Raw genomic sequence first — 7,999 nt, forward strand, 5'->3', positions numbered from 1 at the left:
TGTAACCCCACTTGAAAAAAATCTGAACTATCCCTTTAGCTTAACTCCTCTACCATTTTTATTCACAGCTGTAATATTTAGCTGGAGGACCTCCAGCTAAATATTTACTCTGAATCATGGTTGCTACGACCATAAACGTGATAACCTCCGAGTGTTTCTGTCTGAGAGCAGACAGCTGGAGATTACTAGTGTCCCAGTAAGACCCTTAATTTGAAGACTGTTCTTTCCACTTTGTTGATAAGACCTAAACGCTAACAGCTGGTTACACAAGAGTCGTCATTTGGAGCATTTTGGGTATGTTCTTAGAGGTTTACCCCCAACAAAAGAGCAGGGCAGTAGTACCCAGAGTGCACCATGAGAAAGAGTTGATATTAATGGATTTAGTTTGTCTATTATTTTTTGACTTACCTAAGTGATTGTGCTCTGTAAATTGGGAGCTTTTGGTGGATATAAACAGGAAGTAGGGGTGACCAGGGTTGGTCAGCACACTTTTCCCTCTCTGTTGTATTTCTGTGGCATAATTTATGTTACAATATTCCAGCAGCAACCATTTTTAAGGTCTCAGTTATAAATAAAGTAAACAAAGTAAACATTTAATTCAAACAAGAACCAAAAAATACCCAGCTGGCATGAATATTTAATTGAATATCTGCCCATTTTCTTTAAAATAGCACCATTAAAACTATGCTGAATCAACTATCAGCAGTTCCTGTTTGCAGTGTACCCATTAATGTATGAACAACGATCACTGAATTATTTTTATACTGAAGAAAACTTAAAATTAGATGTATCTCAAGAAAATTCTACTGTTACTGTAGAAGAAGGGGCTCTTTGCTGTTATTTCTTAGCGGATTTATGGAGGTTATTCGCACCTATGATATCTGCAGGAAGTGTAAGTGTAAGTTTAGTTATGACTTCCGAAATGAGCAAAATTTTGACAAAAAGAACTTTCTGTAGCAATCAAAGCTTCTTGGCTGTTTCATTCACTTCAGCTGCAGACTGAAGTCCTCAGATGCTGTGCTTCGTGCTGTCAGCGGTGTGTTTGCAGAGGTCACAAAGTCATGTGTGTTTCTCAAGTTTCTCAGCCGCCTCTTTGCACTCACACACACACACACACACACTCACACACACACACACACACACACACACACACATATCACCAGCGGCTGTAAACATACATTAATTGCCCTGGCGACATCAGACTGTACATATGCATTTAAATTTCAGCAGTTTAGGACTCACATCTTGTGTTCTGCTTCAAGTCAGACTTTTTCATAGGTGAAAAACACTGAAATCTTTATTTATACTGAGAAAAAAAAACATAAATGAGGTACATAATCAACATAATGTATAGCCTCTCCCTCACACCAGTGTGACTTTTAGTGCTGGTGTTTCTCAAAATTCAATCACATTTTTCATTAACCCCGGAGGAATCATCTCCTCTCTCACACACACACATGCACACACACACACACACACACACACACACACACACACACACACGCACACAGACACTTCAGTATACACGCTTCTTGATGATGATAAACATGTTGGAAGTGATTTTTCCATCTGCCTTTCCTTCCTTCCACCATCTGCCATCGCCAGCAACTCTCAGCTCAGTTTGTGTTAGAAGAGTAACGCCCTCCTCCTTCTCCTTCGTCTCTGAAATCCCTTTTTTTAAATCTGACATAGAGGCACCCGTACTGACCCCCCCATTTGTCCTCTCTGTGCATTGTACATATATCATGTTTGCTGTGTGTCAGTTACTTTATGTTAACATGATTTAACGTTTTAATATTAAGGAAAATGTACCATGTAAGCATGTAAGGAAATGATAAGATTTTATTGATACCAGTGCCATTATTGGTTCTGTTTATCAGTCCAAGTCTTTATCGATTCCTGATCAGTTTTCTCTGTGGAAACAAAGACCTACACCAGTTTTCAAAGCAACTATTTTCTTATCACTGAGTCTGAACACAGTGGAGAAAGGGACTAAATAAAAAGCATGCATGTGACGCAGCATGGCATAAATGTTATAGAATAATATTTGCGCTTGTAACAGACGTGCTGCTCAGTTTGGAAGCAGTGACACTCATAGAGTGTCAAATACATGATATTCTTGGAATTTAAGCTATAGTTGCAAGGTAGAGAGGTGTTTGAGCACATTACAAGCAGCACTGTTGTCATCTTTCTTTGTGAAATGAAGCCACTTCTTCCTCTTTTCATGCCTCCTTCTTGTTTCAAGTTTCCATCATTTGCATGAGCTGGACATCATTGTTTTGCAATGTGCAACTGTCCGAAAATCATGATGGCATGATGTTTAGGCACAAAAAAACAACAACACTTGGTTATGGTTAGAAAAAGATCATGTTCTGGCTCAAAATATAAGCTTTTAGTAGCACAATCCTGGCCTGAAACATCGCTTTTCGGTTTTGAAATGTACAAATGTGTCTGTGGTTTGTAGAAATTTACAATGTCAACATTTTCTTTTGGCAACTGGGCTGACAAACAAATTCAAACCAGTTGGAGGTTGGTAATCTAGCACTGGCTGGCAAAGTGAAATACATTTCTCCTCACACCCTGGCAGATTCCTTTACACTCTGCAAACTCATCTCTTCTACATGTTTTAAAGCCAAAAAGTCGTGTTGGGCTGTTTGTCTCAGTCTGTCAATCAGCTGAACGCAGAAGTGTCGTAGACTCGCGGGGACGCTGAGAGATGAGATTAAATATAGTCTGCAAAAACCGACTTTTATCTGATGTTTTGGTTTTCCCTCAGTAGGGATACCCGTTTGTGTATATTTGATTGACAGTGTGGGTTCTTGAAATTTCAAGTCAGTATTTCACCACAAAAATGGTCTATTAATATTTGATGGGTGAAGAAAAGATTCCCGCTGCTCTTTCTTAGTCTTTGTGAAGAGAAGTTTAAAGTTTGAAGGGAAGTGGGAGAACAAAAGAAACATTTAAGAGGAAGAAGTGACATTAAATCTGGCCACAATTTCAAATCAATCCTACATTCAAAAACAAAAAAATCTACTGTATTATAGGGCTGTTCTGCTGTAACAGTATGCATTGTATTGCTGTCACTTCAGTTATTTGAACAGACATTTTTTGGAGGTCAAAGACACTGTTGGGGGATTAAACAGGAGAAGTACAGAGCAGAGAGCTGGTGGTGTTGTTTCTTCTGTGGTACAGTGGCGCCATCCACAGGTTTAGCACATTGTTACATTGAATAATAAACCTGGGTTCAGTTAGCTGCACAAAACACTAAACATATGAAAGTTAAATGTTGGTAATTAAAAAGCAAGCGGTCAGAATTTTTAGGATTCATTCCGTTTTTTTCTTCTTAGCATACATCACCTTAAAAATGGAGCATATATTACACTTGAAGAAAAATAAGGTTTTTACAATGTAAAAGCCTTAAAGAACAAAATCCAGTATTTCTTTCCCTCCCATTCCTTTATTCATCTGTCTGTAACCTCCTTCCATATTAATTCTGTCTTTGTAGTAAGTAAAATGTAGGGGAAATGTAGTGTAGTAAAAGTACACATTTTATTTTTGAATTGTAGTGGAGTAAAAGTGAAAGTTGACAGAAATATAAAAACTTAAATAAAGTAAAGATACTCCCAAAAAAATCAAGTGCTGTAACAAAGAATACATCTATTATTATGAATTTATTCTTTGCTTTAAAGCTTTATTTTGATGAAATATAAGTGACATGCTGACCCAGATCTGTTCATGAAGTTGTTGATTTTAAAGCTATATAACATTTTCCCACCATAGGGTTTGCTGTGTAAATCTGCATGTACATGTAATCATTATGGCATTATGTACAGCAGACATAATATTCACAAATGGATTTCACAAGAGGGTTTCAAGTCACTGCAAGTTGATTTTTACTCAAAAAAAAAAAAAAAAAGCGGCTGTCTGGATGTTTAAACACACACACAAATGAAAATGCCTAAAATAATCATGATGCAACGCACATGTGATTAACAGTGAGATGGGTTCAAACATGCAGGATGGTGCTTTTAATTATCAGATCCAGTATCGCTTTTTAACATTTTGCAGCATGCAGATCATCTCAGGACCAGCCAGAAACAAGCTTCAACTCATCCTTTAGTTGAGGAGACACTGTGTGTGTGTGTGTGTGTGTGTGTGTGTGTGTGTGTGTGTGTGTGTGTGTGTGTGTGTGCGTGTGCGTGTACGTGTGTATGCATGTAAGCAATGCAACTTAAATATTACCTCATGCTGTTCCAGCAGTTAGCTGACCCACATTGCCTTTGTTGTGGAAATATGTCCCCCCGATAAAAGTGATCCAGTGCGGCAGTGCGGCACTTGTTGAGCTGAGTTTGACATTTATGATATTTTAAAAGTTGAATTTTAATTCAGTGTCCAATCGTCTGATCAGAAATGCCTTTTGAAAAGCTGCTTCATGGCCTGTTTTATGAGCATGAATGACTATTAGTCAATTTGTCTTGCTTTGTTTTGTGTCTTCTTCAAATTTGCATAACAGTGCTCTCTGTTGGAATGTGTTTTAAATATCATTTTGATTTTAGATTGAAAACTGTTATTGCTTGGCTCCGGAGGCAGTCAGTTTTGTGTGTCTCCATGCAAAACTTGAAAGATTTCTTAAATCAAATCGTAGCTAGATGTAAGTTTAGATATGCAAAGCTCTCCAGACCTGCCTTAACTTATTTTTGTCTTTGTAGTGTGACACTTCTGTGTTTAAAGTGTGGTTAGGTTTAGGTACAAAAGGGACAAACAGTGGTTTGGTTGTTAAAATGACCAAAAAGACACTAAATGATGAAAGAGAGACATAAAACCATCTCAGAGACATAAAATCACTACAAAAAATGAGCACAGGGAGATAGAAAATGACCACAGAGACACAAACAAGCTAAAAAAGGAAATACAATAACCAAAAAGTCCTGAAAAATGTCCTGAGAGAAAAAAAAAAAATTGCCCTACAACTGAGGGCAAAATGACACAAAAAAGACACAAATCACTACAAAACAGCCATGAAAGACACAATATGGCCTCAAGGAGACACAAAACAACTGCATAACGGGGCAAAACAATCAGAAAGTAGCACAAAATGGGTACGAAAATGGGTATGAAGATGTTGAAGAGGACCGGAAAAAATATGGCTTCACACAAATGAAAGCAGAAAAACACTTGCAGAGGAGTTCATCAGAAGTGTTTTCTAGTGTTGCTAATGATATTGGCTAATGTGTGTGTTTGGTTTTTTTTTTCAACAGCAAGCCTTGATGTAGTCTGCAAGAGGACCTCGAGTCCAGGGGGACATGACATGATGTTACTGAACACTTTGCCATCATGAAAGCCTTCAAATGCATGGTGAGTGATAATACTTATTTAAATTATTTTGCTTCCATCTAGTGGCTGAATTAAGCAACAGCAGCAATATACTTAAGGGACAGTTCACTCCCAAAATCAAACGTTTTACTCTGTTTATCAGTCTAGATTGTTTTGGTGTGAGTTTCCAGTTGTTGGAGATGTCAGCCATAGAGATGTCTGCCTTCTCTCAAATATAATTGAAATAGAAAGCATTTAGCTTGTGGTGCTCAAAGCGCCAAAAAAAAAAATACATTTGCAAAACTCATAACCCTGAAATCATAACCCTGTAACTCAAAATAATCCACAGACCTTGCTGTGAGCATTTTCATGTACAAACTATTTTCTTCCTGCTTACCTGCCAAATACATCAACTCCCAGGTCATCAACTATTGAGCAGTTGGACTGCATATTTAAGATTTTTTTTATTGTTTTATCCACACAGACAGTGTGAATTTCAATTTGGAGAGTATTTTGGCATCAAGTGTAGGCTGAAAATAGTATTTTCTTCTAACTGAGTTCTGTGTTTTACAATGAAACTTAAGTTATAGGGAGAAATCTCAGTCCCTCTGGGTATGAGGTGAAGTCTTCTGATAAAGTTATTTTAAAGCCTCATGAAAATAGTTGAAATGCTTGTGTTCCTCTGCACAGTTGCATAGTTTATAGTGGTTGCAATACAGCACGTGCCTCCAATGCCAAATCAACAAACTCCTCCCCATCAGGTCAAATCTGATAGAAGCAAAAGGGTGAAATCCTTGAGCAAAGTTCTTGCCTTATTGTTTATGAAAAATGCAAAATCATGGTGTGTGTGCAGAAAGTAGGACTTTGCTGTCATGTTATAATCACCCCTTTCTTGGTAATGGGTAATAAGTTGTGCATGGTCAACACACACATTCAAAATACATGCAAGTAAAATAGTTTGCATGCATTCATGCAACAACAAAATGAAGTCACATGGGCTTAGATGCAAAGTTGCATGCATACATGTAAACCACACACACGCACGCACGCACGCACACACACACACACACACACACACACACACACACACACATACGCATATTTTTGTATGTGTGTATTTAAATATAATACACATGCAGGCACGAATACACAGTGCCAAGTCAGGCAGCATCCACGTTCTCATTGCATGAACATGGGTTTATGAGTAACTGTGCGTTCGTGTGTATGTGTGTCCCAGTGAGCTGCATGGTGTGTCCTAATTGGTAATATGTCAGCAATTTCTGGTTTACTCATCATACCATGTGTTAAAAACTAATAGGGTGAAACACAACCAAAACATGTTGAAGAATAACAGAAAACGTGCAGGAACGTTTTCAGTAAGTGTTGATGAAGACTCCTTCCAGATATTATTGTTGATGATGTGTTGCCAGTATTGTTTTTCCAGAAGTGAGAACAATTAACTTTATCACACAACAGAGTACTATTGCTACAACAGGAAGTGAATACAACTTAAAAACTTGGATATAATATAGAATGCAAACCAATAAAAGAACTGTAAATAATTTACTTTGCATTTTTGTTAATATGCTTTAGGAAGTGCGTGAATCAACTTATAGAGGCTGATATTGCTTGTTTTAGGTATTCATGTTATTTTGTCCAATCCCTGCATATATGTGATATAAGTTAAAATCCAAACAGGATAAAAGCTTTGCTGCCCTGCGAAGAGAAAGGACATTTAAAAATCAACCACTTTATAAGCAACCAGAAGATAACAAGAAATCTGTTTCAAGGTGCAGGGTTACAAAGTAATCTGGTTAACTTTTCTTAAAGATAAGATGTTGCAATACTATACTATACTATACTTTGCTATACTATCACATAAAAGCACTGCACAATATGATACAATATGGTATAATACTGTACTATACTATAGTATATTGTACTATCCCATAAAAGCAATGTGTAATACAAGACTATACTGTACTATATATAATACCATACTACCATACTATACCATTGTAACTACCCTCACTTTACTCTACTATACTACAATACCCACACTATACTGTACTATACTCTGCTGCACTATACTATACTACCCTTACTATATTATACTATACAATACTATACTATACAAAGTGCAGCAGAGTATAGTACAGTATAGTGAGGGTATTGTAGTATAGTAGAGTAAAGTGAGGCTATACTATACTATACTACACTACACTACACTACACTACACTACACTACACTATATTATACTACCCTTACTATACTATACTACTATACTATACTATATATACTATACTATACTATACTATACTATACTATACTATACTATACTATACTATACTATACTATACTATAGTATGCTGTACCATAGTATACTATACTGTACTATACTATACTGTCCCTGCCCTTTGTACAGCTGTATACTATTAATTGGACATTCAGCACAACCATCAGGGACCTACAAGGGTTTGCCTGGGGCCCCCCAGAATCTAGGATCGTCTCTGGTAACAAAGCTCCTGTAAAGACCATTCGCTGTACTAACACAGTAATAACTATGTCAGCAGCCCGGCAAAAGATTTAACTTTTCTGCCAGAGGGGCTTGTTCAGGGGCCCCAACTGAAACCGAGAAACATTATGTAACCTATAGCTTCAGGACAGGTAGTCTCATGTAGCCAGA

The sequence above is a fragment of the Plectropomus leopardus genome, chromosome 24 (assembly GCF_008729295.1).
Source record: "Plectropomus leopardus isolate mb chromosome 24, YSFRI_Pleo_2.0, whole genome shotgun sequence".
Taxonomy (NCBI): Eukaryota; Metazoa; Chordata; class Actinopteri; order Perciformes; family Serranidae; genus Plectropomus; species Plectropomus leopardus.